Source organism: Phyllobates terribilis, unplaced genomic scaffold, assembly GCF_046119375.1.
Source record: "Phyllobates terribilis strain yellow unplaced genomic scaffold, ASM4611937v1 Scaffold_12__6_contigs__length_324123572, whole genome shotgun sequence".
NCBI classification, from domain to species: domain Eukaryota; kingdom Metazoa; phylum Chordata; class Amphibia; order Anura; family Dendrobatidae; genus Phyllobates; species Phyllobates terribilis.
This window is the reverse complement of record NW_027362772.1, coordinates 259,122,772-259,144,837: the sequence shown is the minus strand read 5'-3', so window position 1 is coordinate 259,144,837 and position 22,066 is coordinate 259,122,772. Positions and strand designations below refer to the sequence as shown.

At 44.0% G+C, this 22,066-nt stretch overlaps 1 long non-coding RNA gene across 1 annotated transcript in view; it reads right to left on the bottom strand.

The window, feature by feature from the left end:
- Window positions 1-12,002: 12,002 nt before the first annotated feature.
- Window positions 12,003-22,066, bottom strand: part of LOC141171582 (uncharacterized) — a 67,890-nt gene continuing 57,826 nt past the window's right edge. The window contains exons 3-4 of the long non-coding RNA XR_012252348.1: window positions 13,101-13,171; window positions 12,003-12,980 (exon numbers count right to left, since the gene is read on the bottom strand). This is a non-coding gene — a long non-coding RNA (uncharacterized lncRNA). The remainder of the gene's footprint in view (window positions 12,981-13,100; window positions 13,172-22,066) is intronic.

Sequence of the window (22,066 nt, the reverse complement as noted above, 5' to 3'; positions counted from 1 at the left end):
ATAATCGCCTACCCCTCTTAGGCAGTCTGTAGCATAATCCCCCCCACCCCTCTTAGGCAGTCTGTAGCATAATCCCCCCACCCCTCTTAGGCAGTCTGAAGCATAATCCCCCACCCCCATAGGTAGTCAGTAGCATAATCCCCCCACCCCCCACAGGCAGTCTGTAGCATAATCCCCCCACCCCCCATAGGCAGTCTGTAGCATAATCCCCCTCACCCCCCATAGGCAGTCTATAGCATAATCCCCCCACTCCCCATAGGCAGTCTGTAGCATAATCGCCTACCCCTCTTAGGCAGTCTGTAGCATAATCCCCCCACCCCTCTTAGGCAGTCTGAAGCATAATCCCCCACCCCCATAGGTAGTCAGTAGCATGATCCCCCCACCCCCCATAGGCAGTCTGTAGCATAATCCCCCCACCCCCCATAGGCAGTCTGTAGCATAATCCCCCTCACCCCCCATAGGCAGTCTGTAGCATAATCCCCCCACTCCCCATAGGCAGTCTGTAGCATAATCGCCTACCCCTCTTAGGCAGTCTGTAGCATAATCCCCCCACCCCTCTTAGGCAGTCTGAAGCATAATCCCCCACCCCCATAGGTAGTCAGTAGCATGATCCCCCCACCCCCCATAGGCAGTCTGTAGCATAATCCCCCCACCCCCCATAGGCAGTCTGTAGCATAATCCCCCTCACCCCCCATAGGCAGTCTGTAGCATAATCCCCCCACTCCCCATAGGCAGTCTGTAGCATAATCGCCCACCCCTGTTAGGCAGTCTGTAGCATAATCCCCCCACCCCTCTTAGGCAGTCGGTAGCATAATCCCCCCCACTCCCCATAGGCAGTCTGTAGCATAATCCCCCACCCCTCTTAGGCAGTCTGTAGCATAATCCCCCCACCCCTCTTAGGCAGTCTGTAGCATAATCCCCCACCCCTCTTAGGCAGTCTGTAGCATAATCGCCCACCCCTCTTAGGCAGTCTGTAGCATAATCCCCCCACCCCTCTTAGGCAGTCTGTAGCATAATCCCCCCCACTTCCCATAGGCAGTCTGTAGCATAATCCCCCACCCCTCTTAGGCAGTCTGAAGCATAATCCTCCCACCCCTCCTTCATAAGAAAAAACTAAATAAATAAGCACAATACTCACCTCTCTCTCCTCCTGGTTCCCCCGCTGCTCTGAGCGCCCGGCCTGCACACATCTTCAGCACAGCGGGCCGGGCGCCATGTGATGATGTCAGTGACGTCAGACACAGAGGACGCCATGGGGACTGATGGGAGAGGGGGCGGCACTCCCTCTCCCATCACTGAGCTTGCTCAAGGTCCCCATAGCATCCGTCGGGCAGTGCAGGTACATCGAGTCTCCCTCAGCACGCCGCTACAGTTACAATAGCATAGCTTCGGGTGGGCCCCCTCAGAGCGCGGGGCCCAGGGAGACCGCCCCCTTTGCCCCCCTGGTAGCTACACTACTGAGTATGACACATCTGCATACCTACCAAGACATGGCCATCCACCTAAACGGACATTCCAAGCAAAGAGAGGATTAATTAGAGAAGCAGCCAAGAGGCCCATGGTCACTCTCGAGGAGCTGCGGAGATGCACTGCTCAGGTGAGAGAATCTGACCTCAGGACAATAGTCCCCAAATCTGGCCTTGATGGAAGAGAGGCACTTTCAGGAAAATAATTTACAAAGAAAGTGTTTATCTGCGAAGTGTCCCAGGATCGTGGAGATGTTTAGTAGAAGCTGTATAGCCAAGAAATCATCTATGTTCAGTAATTTCCACAAACTTTCGACAATCGCTGCATCTTTTTCCTGCTGACTGATTAGTGCAAGCAATCAAGCTAAATCATATAAATCAAACCCATTGTGTAAATTATCCAGATGTAAAAGGTCATAATCAAAATTACAATGTTTATAGGAAACCCATTCCTGAATTTAGGTAACCTCAGGCATTATCTACGGGAGGGGACTTATAGGAGAAATCAGGCTTTTTTGGCAGGGTCAATGTTTAGATTGTTAATGCAGACATTAGCAGTATATGTAGACTGGAGAAAGCATTTTTCCCACCAAAAGGATAAATAAATATAATATATCCCAGATGCACCTCGTCTGCTTGTAACTGAAGCTCAGTGAGCAAGGCAGAGGCTGACAACCTTTCGCATTGCAGCTGCAGTTAAGTAACAGCTCCCAGGATCCTTTATAAATCTGGTTTGATTTGGGACATTGGGTGTTGTAATTGGCAGACGTAACAGTTTGCTGCTATAGATACAGTATTAAAGAGAATCTGTCACCTGGTGTTTGCTATATAATCTGAGAGCAGCTTGATGTAGGTGCTGAGACCCTGATTCCAGCGATGTATCACTTACGAAGCTGTATGTTGTCAATTTGATACAATCACTGTTTTTTTCTGATGAAGATCTAGCAGTGCTCTGAATATTCAACTCTGTAAAGCCCCGTCCATACCACCAATTGCTGGCTTTCATAGCCGGAAAGCTGCCAATCAGTGCTGGGGGTGTGGTTGGACCAAGAGCCACCAGACACCTAGTCCTGTAGTGATGATCTCATTTTATACACAGCTCAGAATTCAGAGCACTGCTAGATCTAAAGCAGAGAAAACAGTGATTGCAATAAAATGACAGCATGCAGTCCAGCAAGTGACACATCGCTGGAATCAGGGTCTCAGCCCTTACATCATGCTGCTCTCAGATTAGATAGCAAACACCTGTGACAGATTTTCTTTAATTATGAGTCTGGACACTGTGATAGTTTACTTTAGCCAAATAACACAACATGTTTGAGCTCTTTTGGCTAATAGTATAGTATTGGCTTTCTTATTAGGGCCAAAGGGACCTTTTTTGTTAGAATCCCTGTTATCTCTGCTGCAGGTCTAGCAGTGCTCAGAATTCTGAGCCCTGTATAACCCCTCCCACACCCATGATTGGCTGCTTCCTGTGTACACTGCGCATAGACAGAAAACTGCTAATCAGTGATGGGGGTGGGGTTACACAGATATACTGGACTGCCTGGCACGTGACACCTAGTCCTGCAGTGATAATTTCCTGCTGATAAAAGTATTGATCAAGTGACATCACTGGAATCAGGGTCCTTGCCCCTACATTAAATGTCAAAAACTTGCTGACAGATTCCCTTCAAAATCAAGCCAGTAGCAATAAACGACAGCCGGTCAGCTGCATGTTTGCTCCTTGGCTGTCATTCAATAGCCAGGTAAACCGCTTGTAAGGATGTGTACTGAACAATGTATAATAGGTTGCCCAGGGCGCATAGGCTGCCATTGTTCTAAGTAGCACAAAGATCAATGCGATGTTGAGAACGATGATCTGTTGTGTAGATCAAAAAATAATTTCACCCGACGAACGAGCATTTTTCTCATTTGTCGGGTAATCAGCAACCGGTTTACACTGCAAGATTATCAAGAGCGAACAATGCAGGGAACGATCGAATAATAATCTTACATGGACCCCAAGTCTGTGCATTATTGACCCAGCAAGGTGAAGCTTTTATTGCAGTGCATTGTAGTGCCAATAGCTATAAACCACAGTACCAGGTACGTCTGACCTTCTGCCTCCCCCGCCTCACAAATCAAAAACTTCATGAGATTTATGTAGGGGCAGACTCCACTGCTTTCAGCAGGATTCCTCTCTTTTGATAAATCCAGGGCTGCATTTTTCTACATTTCGGAATCTGGGGGACTTCAGTAAATAATTCCTATATTTTTGAAGTTACAGCTGTCGACACAAAAAAAAGCAGAGAATTATGAGAGAATAGCAGTATGCAAGCAAGACATCACTAGTGCAAGCTGTGATATTCAGACCAGTGAAGTCCGAATCTGGCCAATCCAATGTTGGTGCCAAAGATGGTAGTTTCACAATCTTTATTTTATTGTCCCTGTTACTCAGTTTCCCAAGAATCTCCAAGGATGGTCAAACGCAACAAAGAGCAGTCGTTGAAGAGCAATATCTCCCGACCTCTTCCAAACCTGTGGCCTATGGGAAAAGTGAATTAAACTGTTGCTAATCCCCTCAAGACTTCCTCATCTGATGGTCTTATAGTCGTGCCAAAATAGATGGTTTGGCTGACTTTAATGGGCATAGGGATGGCCAGATTTTCACAAATATTACAGCCCGGGAAGGTCACACAAAACCACCCACTACGATCTTTGGAACGAACAGCTCTTTGCTGTCCCCTATCGTCTGGACAATTACATGATAGTGCAAACAGCCTGCGGTCTCCTCTGACCAAACAGGCCGGTTATCGGAAAACTAACAGTGAGCGTATAGTGTATACACCTCCAGATTCCAACACATGGAATATGTGCATATACGCCCGTACGATCACCGCTAACTCCACGATAACCCCAGACTACTCGCTGCCACCACCAGTCATTTTTACAGGCTGACTGGAGGCCTGGTTCTGGTAGCATATGGCTTTGGGGCGCAGTTTACAGAACAAAAGGAACAGAACTATTACATTTTATATTTAATTCAAAGGGAGGCAGTGTTTATGAAAAATATACAAAAGATTTTACAAAGGGGACAAAACAATACAGCATATACAGTTACAAAATAAAAGGGATAAAATAAAAGAAACTTACTACACCGATCACAGATATGATTCGGCCTAGCTAAGGAGAGCGCTTCATTTGAAGAACGTCCAGTAAACGGGAATCATGCATACACTGAAATCTATCTCTCTACAGGAACACAGATCATAATTCGGCTTGATCTTTTATCAGCCCCGGAGTTCCACCCATACACCCTCCCCATGATGACCTCATGTGGGTTCGGTTGTGGGATGTCCTCAACCCTTCAGGATTTTATGAAATTTCCAATTTATGTGATAACTTTACTCCTGATGGTCACAGAAGTTTGAGATTGCCGCCATGTTTTCCATTAGGAAAACATTTCCACAGATAGTAAACATGTCAGTTATCTGTCCACTGTGGATTTTTGGCTCATAGGCAGGGGTTACAGTTATGAAAAATTATGTGTCTTCTTCCACTACTATTTCTGTCGCTGAAAATGTATGTGTAGCACCCTGAGGATTCGGCTGCTACAGGGGTATTGCACCTCAAGCCAGAGGTGTGATATTCCACTCCCGGGTAAGGATGGAGTGTGGAACTGAGCTTAGTAGGCTGCATGCACTACATACATCCCATTTCCGGGGGACAGAACAACGGTACTCCCACCAGTATATGTGCAGGTACGACAGCGTCTGTCCCTGGCTGGAGTGGGAGGGGGGTGGAACATCCCAGTAGTGTAGGGGCAGATAGGGGGAGTAGTCTGGGTAAAGCTAGGAGCTCATTGGGTGCTGGTCACCTGAGCTCACACATAGAGGGAGTATATAAGGTGGGAACCATCTTAGATCAGGGTCAGACAGGCAGACAGTTACCAGTCAGTCTTTTGTAGAGGGTCAAGCAGTCCTGAAAGAAGAGAGAGAGGAGAAGAAAAGGACCCAGAGGGGAAGAAGAGGGAACCCCAAGAGCCCAAATACAACCAGAAGGGTGAAGGGTTGGCACAAGGGTACCGGATCCCAAGCTGGTGGAGGGCACTAATCCTCAGCCAGAGACCGGAGGTTGTGGGCAGGATCTGCCACGACCCCCCACTAAATCCACTGCGAAGGCACACCGAGTATAGGGTCAGGGAACCCAGAGACAAGGGTTTTACCAACAAGAGGCCCGAGGGAGCCGGACATAAGTGGATCCCTGGTGGGGAAGGCCAGAGAAAAGGAACGTCAGAAAGGGAGCTCAGGATCACGCTCCAGAATTACCTGGGGGTTGGCCGAGTCCAGGACCTGGTGGACGCAGCACGGCTCGGGCGGTCACTCAAGGCCGGAGTGACCAGCACAACAGCAGTAAGTAAAAACCCTGAACTGCACAGCCCGACTCTGAGTTTTATTACCATCCTCACAGCACCACCACAACCACCACCCTCTACAACTGACCCCCTGAGGCTATACCCCTCCCGTTGGGGGTTATACTACCAGAAGCTGCACACACACCACCAGCCTCAGCGGACCCTGCTGCAGCGGCGGCCGTATTGACCGCAAATCAACGGGTGGCGTAGTCGACACTAAAGAACATCCAGCAACATCTGTAGGACTGCCACACACTGAGCTTGACACCCTGGGCACGGACCGGGTCACCGCCACTCGGAGACTACAACCCCCATCTGATCCGGCTCCGGGTATCCCCCAAACAACACTGGCCCAGGGGGCGCGTCATATGTTTCATGAATATCGGATTTATACAAATTTCGATATTCAATATTTCCTTTTGCAGACATTAAGTCTTAGCTGGCTTATTGTAACATTTCCCCTACAGGATATCACAGTGTTGCTTGAATCCAACCTGCATCTCCTGTGGACAAAATGGCTTCCACTGCCCTGTTCAGGTATAAACACAGGTACCCTTTTGTTGTCCAACTCTTTAAAAAGAGTTCTCTTGTCTATTTTAAATCTCTTCGTCTATGCACCAAAAGACATCCTCTTTGGCACTTGGCTTCAAAAGGACGTCCCGCATTTTAATTTCCTACTTCCTTATGCCCATTGTAAGTCTGTTTCTAAGGGTGTCAGCTAGATTACCAGCTCTTGTCTTACTGGAAATCTGTGTGAAAAGAAAAAGGAGTTCTTGTTTACTAGGGAAACACTTCAAGGCTATCAACCCCTTCAACATGGAAAAAAATGTTTTTATCAGAAATCTTCATTCCATTATTCATTTTCAGACCCTCTGATTGCAGTTTGCAATCTGAACCGAGTTTCAAATTTTTCTGTTGTGGGAGTGTCTCTCTCAGTAGTATAGGCTGGATGTGAGGACTGTGGGTATCCAGGATGCTGCTGTGCCGTTAACTCATATATCAGCACAGCACCTATCCCACACTTTTTTCTTCTTCATGTGCTTTACTCTTTTCCTGTAGCTTGCTTTCTTTCCCCTCCCTGAAACTGTAAATACTTTCTCCCCGCTCCATGGTGTGAAAATCTGAGTAAAATCCACATCTCTAATGCTGTGAGAATGAGCTCTGCTAGATTTGTAACATTTTGGCAGAGTACTCTTCTTAAAGGAATTTTGCAGCAGCAAATGGTCCAATTATTTTTTAATTAAGACGATTTAGAAAGTTGCTTATTTTTGCATTTAGGAAGCAAATGAACAATAACCATAAAAGTCGGTGCATAGGTATACATAGGCTTTAAAGACCTTGTTGAATATTTAATAAGCTAATGCACCAGAATTTTGACTTACAGTGGTGGCCAAAAGTATTGGCACCCCTGCAATTCTGTCACATAATACTCAGTTTCTTCCTGAAAATGATTGCAATCACAAATTCTTTGGTATTATTATCTTCATTTAATTTGCTTGCAAGGAAAAAACACAAAAGAGAATGAAGCAAAAATCAAATCATTGATCATTTCACACAAAACTCCAAAAATGGGCCAGACAAAAGTATTGGCACCCTCAGCCTAATACTTGGTTGCACAACCTTTAGCCAAAATAACTGCGAACAACCGATTCCGGTAACCATCAATGAGTTTCTTACAATGCTCTGCTGGAATTGTAGACCATTCTTCTTTGGCAAACTGCTCCAGGTCCCTGATATTTGAAGGGTGCCTTCTCCAAACTGCCATTTTGAGATCTCTCCACAGGTGTTCTATGGGATTCAGGTCTGGACTCATTGCTGGCCACCTTAGAAGTCTCCAGTGCTTTCTCTCAAACCATTTTATAGTGCTTTTGGAAGTGTGTTTTGGGTCATTGTCCTGCTGGAAGACCCATGACCTCTGAGGGAGACCCAGCTTTCTCACACTGGGCCCTACATTATGCTGCAAAATTTGTTGGTAGTCTTCAGACTTCATAATGCCATGCACACGGTCAAGCAGTCCAGTGCCAGAGGCAGCAAAGCAACCCCAAAACATCAGGGAACCTCCGCCATGTTTGACTGTAGGGACCGTGTTCTTTTCTTTGAATGCCTCCTTTTTTTCCCTGTACACTCTATGTTGATGCTTTTTCCCAAAAAGCTCTACTTTTATCTCATCTGACCAGAGAACATTCTTCCAAAACGTTTTAGGCTTTCTCAGGTAAGTTTTGGCAAACTCCAGCCTGGCTTTTTTATGTCTCGGGGTAAGAAGTGGGGTCTTCCTGGGTATCCTACCATACAGTCCCTTTTCATTCAGACGCCGATGGATAGTATGGGTCGACACTGTTGTACCCTCGGACTGCAGGGCAGCTTGAACTTGTTTGGATGTTAGTCGAGGTTCTTTATCCACCATCCGCACAATCTTGCGTTGAAATCTTTCGTCAATTTTTCTTTTCCGTCCACATCTAGGGAGGTTAGCCACAGTGCCATGGGCTTTAAACTTCTTGATGACACTGCGCACGGAAGACACAGGAACATTCAGGTCTTTGGAGATGGACTTGTAGCCTTGAGATTGCTCATGCTTCCTCACAATTTGGTTTCTCAAGTCCTCAGACAGTTCTTTGGTCTTCTTTCTTTTCTCCATGCTCAATGTGGTACACACAAGGACACAGGACAGAGGTTGAGTCAACTTTAATCCATGTTAACTGGCTTCAAGTGTGATTTAGTTATTGCCAACACCTGTTAGGTGCCACAGGTAAGTTACAGGTGCTGTTAATTACACGAATTAGAGAAGCATCACATGATTTTTCAAACAGTGCCAATACTTTTGTCCACCCCCTTTTTTAGGTTTGGTGTGGAATTATATCCAATTTGGCTTTAGGACAATTCTTTTTGTGTTTTTTCATTGAAGACAAATTAAATGAGAGAATAATACCAAAAAATTTGTGATTGCAATAATTTTCAGGAAGAAACTGAGTATTATCTGACAGAATTGCAGGGGTGCCAATACTTTTGGCCACCACTGTATATTGGTCCAAAACCCTGGCATACTTGCCTTTTGACAGGTTGACAGTATTACGTGTTTTAGACACTTTTTGACCACCTACTCTGTCTACCTCTTGTAATACTGTAAAGCTAGCGTCACACAACCGTTTTCTCTTCATCCAAAAAAAACCAGTCCGATTATGTTAATCAGACTTTGATCAGAGTGGGATCTGATTTTCTCAGAGGTGGAGAAAAAAAAAAAGTTTCTCCACCTCCTCCATGCAGTCAGTCCGTGATTTTTATTACGGACCCATAGACTTGAATGGGCGCGTGCCTGCCATCCAATTCTAGGAGTCAACTCGTGCATGCTGTGATTTTATTCCTCTGACCACTCAGCCCGATGAAAATATCAGCCATGTGCATGGTCCCATAGAAAAACATGCATAACATAGGATTATAGAGTGTTAGAGTTGGAGGGAACCTCCAGTGTCATGTCCAACCCCCTGCTCAATGCAGGATTCACTAAACCATCTCATGTCTGTCCAGCCTTTGGTTGAAGACTTCCATTGAAGCCCACCTTTTCTCCCCCACTCAAAAGCCCCATAGGAGCTGCAAGGTTTGCACTATGAACTCTCCTGAAGGAGAAGCCAGGGCCCACCGGAGGATTCTCCGGTTCTCTGGTGGGCCAGTCCAACCCTGATCATGGGTATGAATCCTTTCTGTGAAAACTCCAGATAGCACTCATCCGAGATAATCGGTTGCGTGCAAGAGCCCTAAAGAATGAAACAGTGAAGTAGTCCCTTGAATGGATATTATCAAGTTAGTGAAGTCATCCCCTAATAATAGAATAGGGAATAACTTCCCGATCACTGGGGTTTCCATCACTGGGACCTCCACCGATCCCGAGAAACAGGCACTGGTCGATCATGCGCACTGTCACTCCATTCATCCATAGGGTTCGCTTACCCTGGAGTATAAATAATTTATATTAATTATTTAAATTAACTATTTATATTATCCAGGAGAATGGAATAATTTTTTTCTCCCTTGTCAGCCGTGTACAATCCGTTTTTTCACTCCGCAGCTATTAATCTTTTAAAGGACCATTTACAGTTTCCTATGCTACAGAATTATAAATGTATCCATAAAAATCGGATGCTGTAATGATGGTCCGTATGACAGGCAATTTTTTTTATGGCATGCTATGATTTTTTTCTCATGCCGAATACAGCTGAGAAAATATACGCAGATCTGCACTGCCTCCATGAATAACAATGTTCTGAGTACAATCTGATTTTTTATCGGATTGCACTCGTCCGATTTATACACCAGTGAGAACAAACCCATATGGGAATGCCGGTGCAGCGCTCAACTATCTCCGGAAGTCCCATTAAAAATAAATTAAGCAGCCGTGCACATGATTGACCACCACTTTTTTTAATCGGAGATCTTCTAAGCCCTGGTTCCCTCAGTTGGACCCTTAACGAATAGAAATTTATCCCCTATGGCACGGATAGGGGATAACTTCCAAACCTTAAAGGGGTATTCCCATCTCCCAATATGTAATAGGTGTAATAATAATAATATTAACAAATACCTTCAATTAGAAATTTAGTATAGTTCTTCTGATTCACTATGTCTCTTTCCAGCAGAACCTTAGGAATCCATGCTTACGACCTCTGATATAGTGACCGTTATCTAGTTACTAGTTGTCGTAACCATGGATACCTAAGGTTCTGCAGGAAAGAGACATAGTGAATCAGAAGAACTATACTACATTTCTAATTGGATTTATTTGCTAATATCGTTATTATTACACCTACTACATATTGGGATAGGATCTTGGAGATGGAAATACCCCCTTAAATTCTAAGGTTTGACCCCATAATTAAGAAGGGAAGAAGTGAAGGAATATATAATAATTTCCATGATTGTCCGTCCGTATAAATGATGCATTGTTACATTTTTTTTGTATATATACAGTGATAGTAAATCCCCCCTACCCGTGTAACCCAGCTCTGTACAATTGTAATGAGTCAGTAACCTTTTTAGAAGCCCCATTACATAAGAAGCTCTGTTTTCCCCGGATTATTTTTCCTCCAGAAGCTTTCATTTCACTAATGTAGAACAGAATTGTTTACAAGCATTTTGCAGCGAGACATCAGTTTGGCTGAGATCTTGAATATAAACAGTAGCAAGTGCTTTTAAATATGACTTCTTTTTTTTTTTCTTATGAGAAAAAAGCTGGAAACGCGTTGACAAAAATTAATTCATTATTGCAAACAGCATATTTTAATTAATATTTGGAACTTAGACGTAAAGGATGAGGAGCACAAGCAATGTAGGAACAAAGGCTTGTACTGTGGGGGGGCTCCGAGCTTAGTTTTTTTATTTATTGGGCGTCTCCTATCAGTTCTTTCCAGTCCTCGCTGACCGCAAGCGTAAAACTGTTTCACGTATTGGAATAATGAAAATGCTCACCACTTCACATATGGGAGGGTTTCGCAGGCGAGGGAGCTCGTCACTGTGTGAATGTTTTATTGCGGAGGCAAAAAAAAAAAAAAAGTGTTAAAATGCCCCTCTGGCGCTCAGCATTACCAACCGGCTTTCTAATAACAATTACAGACCTTTTTTTTTTTTTTTACCAGACCCAATTAATGCATTCTATATAGAAATTGTGTTTATTTTGAATTTCGATTTAATAGACAAATAAAAAGTCAACTGAGCGTAGAAGTCGTATTCTTTGATAATTAACGTTTATGAAGCTGTAATGGGTTAGAACCATATAACATTCACAGACCAGAGCAGCCGGTTGGGAAAGAAAAGGGTGAGAATATTCACATGAAACACCGGGAATTAGTACAAGGTCAGACAGACACATGACATGAAGAGAAAAGTCTGCTGACTCCAGCATTGTTTGAAAGTTTTGTAAAGATCTCTGTTGCAGGTTTGTTTGCCATGTAATCTGAGAGCAGCATGATGTAGGGGTAGAGACCCTGATTCCAATGATGTGTCACTTACTGGTCTGTGTGCTGTCATTCTTGATACAATCACAGTTTTCTCTGCTGCAGATCTAGCAAAGCTTGGAATGCTGAGTTCTATGTAACCCCACCCACAACACTGATTGGTTGCTTTTTGTGTACACTGTGCAGAGGCAGAAAGATGGTGGTAGAAGGATTTGACCAGGAGGCACAAGATACCTAGTCCTGTAGTGATAATCTCCTGCTGATAAAACACTGATTTTATTGTAACATCAACATGCAGTTCAGTAAGTGATGTATCACTGGAATCAGGGTCTCTGTCCCTACATCATGCTGCTCTCAGATTACCTAGCAAAAACCAGTGGTGACTTATTCACTTTAAATGGGATATTACAAGTTCACAGGATAGGTGCTAACTTTGTGATCAAGCCAATCAGTGAGGCGCTGAGCTCACAGATTGGCTGCAGTTCTGTCGACGTGACGTCAGCACTGCAGACAATTACTACCTGCCCATTAGTTTTTAGGCCCGTAGTAAAAAAAAATAAAAGAGTCCTTGACAATCCTTTTAATGCATCAACAATCTGTATGATGAATAATTCTGCTGAAAGTTGAAATCAACTGCAACAGGTTATGGGCCCATGCCGTTAGTACTGTCAGCGACCAGCTTCAATCTGTGGGAGATTTCCCTGCACTGCCTCTACAGGGGAAGTAAGGTATTGCAAAATTCTCAGATTTCCAGATAAGATTTGTTGGGAAATTGACTTTCAGCAGCTTTCGTTTCTAGAAAGAGATGAGGATTTGGACTGAGCGACTCGGTCTATATTCTTTTAGCGTTCTTAAAATAGTAGAGTGATGACCTGTCCTCCGACCTCTACTTTGACCATTGAGGACAAAAAGTCGAAGACCATAGGGATCTGCAGGATACAGCATAGAGGAGATCCTATTTCTAAAAATGCGAAACTGGTAATCGAAAGCAGTCGTGAACTTTGTATCGCCGTCCAGCTAAGGAGAAGGAGTTTACATTGTTGGGGGTGTATCATGTATGTGAGAGGGGGGGTTTTTGGCGAGGTGCCACCATATGGGGGGTTATGTATCAATATCTGTTCATCCTGCTTGGGGTGAGGCCTCCTCTTTTCAGCACCATTTTGCAAACATCTGGACCTAAGGAAAAAAAAAAAAAAAATCTCCATAATTTCCTCCGCTGGAGTGTAACTTTTCCACAGTTGGGGAATTGTCCAACTATGAGAACAGCCAAAAAAGTAAACAGATTTTTAAGTTCACCTTTTTTTTTTCTTCTTTTCCCTCCTCCTTATAGAAACTGAGCCAAAAAGTATTCTGAGATTTGTCTCACTCTGGAGAAAAAAAAATAATAAAAAATTGTTATCCGAGCTTAACAGGTTCTAGCACCACAGTTCTGCTTTTTTCGGTTTCTTTCCCAGGCCGAGGTGTGAGATTCAGATCCGAGCTTTTAGTAATTGTATTTCCAGATTCTTTTAAAAGCTTGGATTGTTCAACCTATATCCCAGAAATCATAACACATTTGTATTGGAGAAGTGACACAAGGTTATGGCATTATTAAAAGGCAAAAAAAAACTATTAAAAAAACACAACCTCAACTAAATCCACTTCAATAGCAAAAATAACACTGTTGGTTACGTTCCCTCTTAAGTTTTGCCATGTTCTCTGCAAGTTATAATATGTTTTATTAGTCCAATATATATAATAGACACCATTTTTTAATGTGTTAAACCACCATGACTTTCTGCTGCGAGAGATTCTGGATAAAACAATGCCTCCTTTGTGTAAGACGTCGTAAACTGACCTGGCTGTATAATGGTTGGATAGACATGACATTGGATGGGAAAAAAGGACACAATGTTTTTTTCATGCTGCAGAGCATCCATTTTTTAATACCTTGGTGAGTAAAATTGCAGATGTAATGGAAGATGAAATGGATAGATTTTAGATTTTTTTTTAAGATCAGAACATGGTATACAAAAAATAACCACTATAGTGACATGGTCAGGCTTGTACTGGCCCACAGGAGAACAGGGGAATCTTCCAGTAGGCCACCTGTCACGTAAGGTGTGGGAAAGACTTTGTGTTGCACTAAGCGAAGAGGGAAAGGGAGCCCAGACTCTAAGGAAAGGGGGGAAGTCGAGACTTCCTAGGTTGATCTAGCATCACCCTGTCTCCCCTAACGTCCCTGGATTGGCTCTTCACCAATCGCTGCACGCGTGCCTCTCCCTGTCTTTACCTGGCATATGGCTATGGCTAAGGAAGGGAGGAGATGAGCACTAGTCAATCTCCACTAAACACTATAGACAACAAGGGTACACAAACAGGGGGAAATAGTTTAGCTTTAGACAACTCCAGACAAAAGTCCTTAAGCTCCAGAGAGGACGAATTACTGCTCTCGCTAAAGCCTTCACCAGTAGTAATGAATATCGCCGGCACCTCCCTCTGAAATACAGCAGGTATTTATACACCCAGGCAGGGTGTTAATTAGCCAGAGGAAGGTAGCCGCTGAGTCCTAGAGACAGCCTTTAATAAGATGCCTGTAATACCAAACGTAGAAATCTCTTGCAACCAACTGCAGGGCAACTGTCTGTCACTTCTGACACACCCGTGACAGTACCCCCCCCCCTCTACGAGTGGCCTCTGGACACTCAGGTCCGGGTTTCTCAGGATAAGAGGTCTGGAATGAGCGAACCAACCTGGGAGCGTTCACCCCTGATGCTGAAACCCACATCCTCTCCTCTGGACCATAACCCTTCCAGTGCACCAAGTATTGTAGAGATCGACGTTGGAGATGAGAATCTACAATCCTCGAAATCTGGAACTCCAAATTACCATGAGTTAATCGAGACTCCTTTTGTTTAGGAATTGCAGGACAGGTCCCAACAAAATGTCCCTTTTTGTCACAAAAAAACATTCCTTTTATCCTGTGAATCTCCGGGGAGATGTATGATGTAGAGACACCCCCTAACTACATGGGTTCCTCCACCTCCCCCCAGTACTGGTTCACCCCCAGACCGCTTCCCTAGCAGAGGTACACAACCCCCGACAAGAAGGCCCCGGAGAAGGTGGTTTCACCCGTCTATCCCAAAGGCGCCTATCAAGACGGATGGCCAACAACATGGCAGCCTCCAAGGACTGAGGGGTTTCATATAATGCCAAGGCATCTTTCAACCTTTCAGTAAACCCCTCACAAAATTGACTTCTAAGGGCCGAGTCATTCCATTTGGAATCCGTTGCCCATCTTCAGAATTCCGAACTGTACGTCTCCACTGAGCGATTTCCCTGCTGAAGGCAACATGGCCTAGACTCAGCCAAGGCGACTCGGTCAGGGTCATCATAGATTATTATTATTTATTATTATAGCGCCATTTATTCCATGGTGCTTTACATGTGAAAAAGGGGTTACATACAAAAGCAATTACAATTATCTTGAACAAAATGTGACGGTGACTGGTAAGGATAGATGAGGACCAGAGCCCCGAAAAAAACCCTCCACAGACTGGAGACAAACCAAGTCCTGCGGTAAATAAAACACCCACGACTGAGGATCTCCCTGCAGTAGAAAGATCACAATACCAACCCGTTGCTCCTCATTTCCAGAGGAGTAAGGACGAAGCTTAAAATACAGTTTGCAGGACTCCTTGAATACAAAAAACTTGTCCCTATCTCCTGAAAACCTGTCCGGGAGGACAACCTTGGATTCAGGCTGGACAGGCCTACCTGCAGAGACCCCCACATTAGCGACCTCTAGCCGCTGATGTTGCTGCTGAACCTCACAGCGGAGCTCATTCACCTGCAGGGACAGACAGCGGAACTGCTCTGCAAGCTCTGCAACAGTACCCATGCCAAGGGAGAAAGGAAAAAAAAGTCCACGCCCAAAATCACACAGAGGTGAGAAAAAAAAAGTGTAAGGTTTTTTTTTTCCTTTTCAAAATGTGCTTAGCTGGCGATAATGTCACGCAAGGTGTGGGAGAGACTTAGTGCAACACAAAGGGAAGAGGGAAAGGGAGCTTAGACACTAGGGAAAGGGGGTAAGTGGAGACCTCCTAGGTTGATCTAGCGTCACCCTGTCTCCCCTAACATCCCTGTATTGCCTCTTCACCAATTGCTACATGCGGGCCTCGCCCTGTCTTTCCCTGGCATATGGATAAGGCTAGGGAAGGGAGTAGATGAGCACTAGTCGATCTCCACTAAACACTATAGACAACAAGAGTACTCAAACAGGGGGAAATTTCTTAGCTTGAGACAACTCCAGCCAAATGCGCACAAGTCCTCAAAGCTCCAGAGAGGACGAAGTAGTGCTCTTGCTAAAGCCATCACCTGTAGTAATGAATATCACCAGCACCTCCCTCTGAAACACAGCAGGTATTTATACACCCAGGCAGGGTGTTAATTAGCCAGAGGAAGATAGCCGCTGGGTCCTAAAGACAGCCTCTAAGATGATGTCTGTAATGCCAAACGTAGAGATCACTTGCAACCAACTGCCGGGCTTCTGTCACTTCTGACACACCCGTGACACCACCACTCTCTTATATGAGTAGTACTTGGCACAATATACTTGAATCACTATGTACAGACAAACCCAGTTCATTGTTAATTGTTCATTGTAAATCCAGATCACATAGGTGAAAAATGGATGTCTGAATGAGGTCTTACATCCCCATACAAATTAGACTAAAGTCGGCTGAGTCCACAGATATCGATGGGTTTGACTGACTAATGTTCATGGAGGTCCTGGACAGATGACTGTCAGGGGAGGTAAGGATCCGACATGTCTCATTTCGGACTGTCAATCCTTTTGTTTTCTCAGAGATAAGACGCCATCAGAGATGTCTGGCATCGATTCTCATAGAAAACACAAAAGCAAGCTTTCCTGCGTATGGAAAGGTTGGGAGAGAAAGTTGCCAACGGCCACCTAATGTGTATGGGGTCTTCAGAAGGATCCCTTGACAATAAGCGAATAATAAAATCCCTCCTTGCTGGGACTCTAGTAGATGAGTCAGATGTAATCTGTGAGGACAATAAATGTCCAATTTCTCTGTAGTGCCATCACAGGAGACATTTCGCATTGCAAGTAGCCATTCACATGAATGTGTGTTCTGTACAATATAGGACAGGACCGATCCTCTGGGGACAGCCTTTATTTTCCCTCTCCACTCTGGTGATAAGGATCCTGAATGAGAGGACTTATATGTAGAGGTGGACAAATAGAAATGTCCTGCAATCATAATAGAGAGAGATAGAGAGAGAGATTGGGTCTCCATTACTTTCAGTGGGGTTCGGGTTCTGGTGGAAGTTTGGGTACCCGAACCAAAATTTCTCAAAAGTTTGGATCAGGTACCAGAACTCGAACTTCCACCAGTCCACCCATCCCTACTTATATGTAAAATAACTTCAGTGCCAAATAACTTTAGCTGTAGGATAACAGTCATATGACTGGTTCATTCGTCTACTGGCCCTATTTGGGCGGGATTTGGGCGACATCGCTTTTCATCTCCCAAAACACCCTGCTACAGTACCCCTGAGTGTGCGCGTGCTTTGTGGGGACTGGTTGCTTACCCCTTTCTGGGCCATAAATGGTATTATGGCATAGGGACCTTTTACTCATGCGACAATTCAGTAGAGCCAGAGTCCGGTGTAAAAAGTTAAAAACATATGTACTGTCAAACTTCACATAAAGCAACATTTCTTGGTAGAAAACATGGTAAATATTGCAACTTTCTTCGGCTTCAGGCCAGAATAGGATGCTACCTCTACACCTCCAGAGCCGGTTTCACATGTTGTTGGTAGCCCACTCCATACTAACTGATATATTAGCCCCAGTTACAGGGGAAATTCAGCTTTCTGCATAGCCGAACTGACCCGGTAACTCCCGCTTCTTAACTACACACAGCAAACACATGATCATCACTGAGTTCCGGAGAAAAGAAAGCAGCCAGCACTTCTTATTCTGCATACACAGCACTTGTTCAGTGCTGTGTATACAGTAATCAAGAAGGCAGATACATTAATAAACCATCTCTGCCTTCTCTATAGTGAGAGTCGGACAGCTGGCTACCCACTCCTGCAGCTACACAATGTTGTACAGCTGCTCTCATATGCAGTGACATTAGAGCATATAGAAAAATTGCACAAAAGAACCCAGAGGGTAGAAAAATAAAAATTATTTTTAATGAATCAATTATATATATATATATATATATATATATATATATATTAAAAATGTACAAAGTACTGTAGACTAGGGTTATGACAATGAGTGACCAAAATTTGGCACCGCAATAGAGAAATGCAAATAATAGTATATATATGATATACAAAATATATAACAAATTGCAAAACAGGACATTAGCAGGTAGCCATAAACCCATAGTTGATAAATAGTAATTGCATGCAACAAAGTCATATAGAACCTGGGGGCAGCTGATACCCTGATATAAGTATATACATAGTGGTGAAGATATATGTTTTGCAGAAAGTATATGTACGTATTAAAAGATTAATACCTCAATCATGTATTGTGGTGCCATGATGACCCCAATGCGCGTTTCAGCTGGAGTACCTTCTTCTGGGGGAGTGGCATCACAATAATAGGCCGGATCTTAAATAGTCACAGAGAGCCAATGAAGATATGTGTCACATTGTCTATGCAAGATAGACTACTGTAGATTCGCGCATGCAGCGCCGACGCGTGCCGGAAGTCAGCATCACTGATGCTGTCATCGGGAGGGGAGTGGCCGCAGTGAATTGTGGTGACACCCATGTGTGGTCACGTGAGCGGAGCCACTGTCATGAGACCATCCCATCGCTGAGGGATTTACAGTGACATTCTAGAACATCACTACAGAATAAACTGTTCAAACGCTTATAGTATATGGGTGGTCCGGAACACTACAATTTTGTAGTCAAATAAACAACATATCTATCTATAAATACAGTATATATATATATATATATATATATATATATATATATACACAGTATGTGTACATATATACACATATATATATATTTCTGTAGAAGATCCCTTTGATCATGATACATTATGATGCTTTGGTCAATTTGTGTAAAAAAAAAATAAAATGTGCTATGTACGAGTATACTTCCACCAACTAGATCAAATATATGTGCAAAGATCTACCCACCAGAGGCGCCTGTAATGCATTTCTGGGGAAGATGTGGAGGAAAGTTCCTTTCTAGTAAGAAAAATGTGTCTATTTTATTTTATTATTATCCCAGCCAAATGTTTCATATCTCCACTCCCACATAATGTGTTCCAAAAGGTAAGAATGCCCAGAAAACGTCTCCTGCAGATAAAGTGTTTATACTTCAACCAAACAGTGAAAAATGGCTTGAATTAATTTCTTTTGGCTGGGGAAATGAGTAATTTATGTACTTTGATAAACTGTCCATATGCCCTTGTTTGTACGTTCAGAACTGCAGTATCTGGTTGTAAGGATAGGAGTGCATTTAAATATTAAACTTAGTTAAACAGTTTTATAACGAGCGGGTGTGAAAGCGCTGCAACAGATGTGCCGCCTTGTGCAGAAAATCCCATCTTTAGCTGAACAATTCTATAGTTAAGATCTATATCGCTCTGCAGATTTTTTTTTATTTCTTCCCGGATAGTAAATAGGTCATTGAACAAATATTCTACAATACATTCTACAACTACCTAATTAAGCAGCCGAAAATACCTTTTAAAAAATGTCCAAGACGATGCAGTCAGCAAACGACACAACCATAATTGTTGTAATTTATCTACGTGTTTTTTTCCCATATTGTATAAAAGAAAAATTGGTACCTGTAGACCTCCAACATGCTGCTGTTGATGGATCTATTCATCTAGTTTTGTATTATTATTAGTTATTAGCATCACCTTAGTAGTCATCCCAATTATCATTTGATCGATGTGGATTTAGATTCTGTTAGGCTCGGTGCAGACGGGCTTATATTTTGTCATCTGAGAAAAATCATACTCTGATCAGGGTTTGATCAGTCTGATCAGAGTTTGCTCCGATTTTCTCCGTTATGGAGAAGATGGATAAAAAAATTGTTAGTACTTATATTTTGTTAAGAAAATTGCAAACATTTCAGTCTGCAATCTCCACTCCTTCAATTCATTTTCAGGCCCTGATATGCAGCTTGCAGCCTATTTCAAGTTCCAAATTTTTCTTTTGCTGGAGAGGCTCTCCCAGTAATACAGGTATAGGCGGATTATAATGAGGGCAATCTGGGCTACCGTCCGGGGCCTGGGGGCTCCAGGGGGCCCGGGGCTCCGGGGGGTCCATGGTCAGATTGCCCTCATTAAAATATGCATGCCGCCGCGGCACATACCGGCAGTCAGAGGCGGGGGGCCCCCGGACCACTCCCCCAGCAGCGGCGCACGGCCGCTACTTCTTCGGCCAGGCCAGCACTGCACCTGTTAACTTCCCCGTGTGCTGGCCCAGCCGCGTCAAAGCTAGGAGACACGGCATTGTGCGCGGCCATGTCTGCTAGTGTGACGTCACTCAGTGCGCGCTGCACTGCCTCACCGGAGAGAAGCTGGACGACTGGAGCCGAGCCGGGGGATGGTGAGTGTGTGTGTGTGTGTGTGTTTGTGTGAGAGTGTGTGTGAGAGTGTGTGTGAGAGTGTGTGTGAGTGTGTATGAGTGTGTGTGTGTGTGTGTGCGCGTGTGTGTGTGTGTGTGTGTGTGTTGGCAGATATCATTGTGTGATGTCTGTTTATATGTATTTTTGTGTTTCAAATGTGTTTATGCGTGTATGTACAGTACAGACCAAAAGTTTGGACACACCTTCTCATTTAAAGATTTTTCTGTATTTTCATGACTTTGAAAATTGTACATTCACACTGAAGGCATCAAAACTATGAATTAACACATGTGGAATTATATACTTAACAAAAAAGTGTGAAACAACTGAAAATATGTCTTATATTCTAGGTTCTTCAAAGTATCCACATTTTGCTTTGATGACTGCTTTGTACACTTTTGGCATTCTCTTGATGAGCTTCAAGAGGTAGTCACCGGAAATGGTCTTCCAACAATCTTGAAGGAGTTCCCAGAGATGCTTAGCACTTGTTGGCCCTTTTACCTTCACTCTGCGGTCCAGCTCACCCCAAACCATCTCGATTGGGTTCAGGTCTGGTGACTGTGGAGGCCAGGTCATCTGGCGTAGCACCCCATCACTCTCCTTTTTCTTGGTCAAATAGCCCTTACACAGCCTGGAGGTGTGTTTGGGGTCATTGTCCTGCTGAAAAATAAATGATGGTCCAACTAAACGCAAACCGGATGGAATAGCATGCCGCTGCAAGATGCTGTGGTAGCCATGCTGGTTCAGTATGCCTTCAATTTTGAATAAATTCCCAACAGTGTCACCAGCAAAGCACCCCCACACCATCACACCTCCTCCTCCATGCTTCACGGTGGGAACCAGGCATGTAGAGTCCATCCGTTCACCTTTTCTGCGTTGCACAAAGACACGGTGGTTGGAACCAAAGATCTCAAATTTGGACTCATCAGACCAAAGCCCAGATTTCCACTGGTCTAATGTCCATTCCTTGTGTTCTTTAGCCCAAACAAGTCTCTTCTGCTTGTTGCCTGTCCTTAGCAGTGGTTTCCTAGCAGCTATTTTACCATGAAGGCCTGCTGTACAAAGTCTCCTCTTAACAGTTGTTGTAGAGATGTGTCTGCTGCTAGAACTCTGTGTGGCATTGACCTGGTCTCTAATCTGAGCTACTGTTAACCTGCGATTTCTGAGGCTGATGACTCGGATAAACTTATCCTCAGAAGCAGAGGTGACTCTTGGTCTTCCTTTCCTGGGGCGGTCCTCATGTGAGCCAGTTTCTTTGTAGCGCTCGATGTTTGTTGCAACTGCACTTGGGGACACATTCAAAGTTTGCCCAATTTTTCGGACTGACTGACCTTCATTTCTTAAAATAGTGATGGCCACTCGTTTTTCTTTACTTAGCTGCTTTTTTCTTGCCATAATACAAATTCTAACAGTCTATTCAGTAGGACTATCAGCTGTGTATCCACCTGACTTCTGCACAACACAACTGATGGTCCCAACCCCATTTATAAGGCAAGAAATCCCACTTATTAAACCTGACAGAGCACACCTGTGAAGTGAAAACCATTTCCAGTGACTACCTCTTGAAGCTCATCAAGAGAATGCCAAGAGTGTGCAAAGCAGTCATCAAAGCAAAAGGTGGCTACTTTGAACAT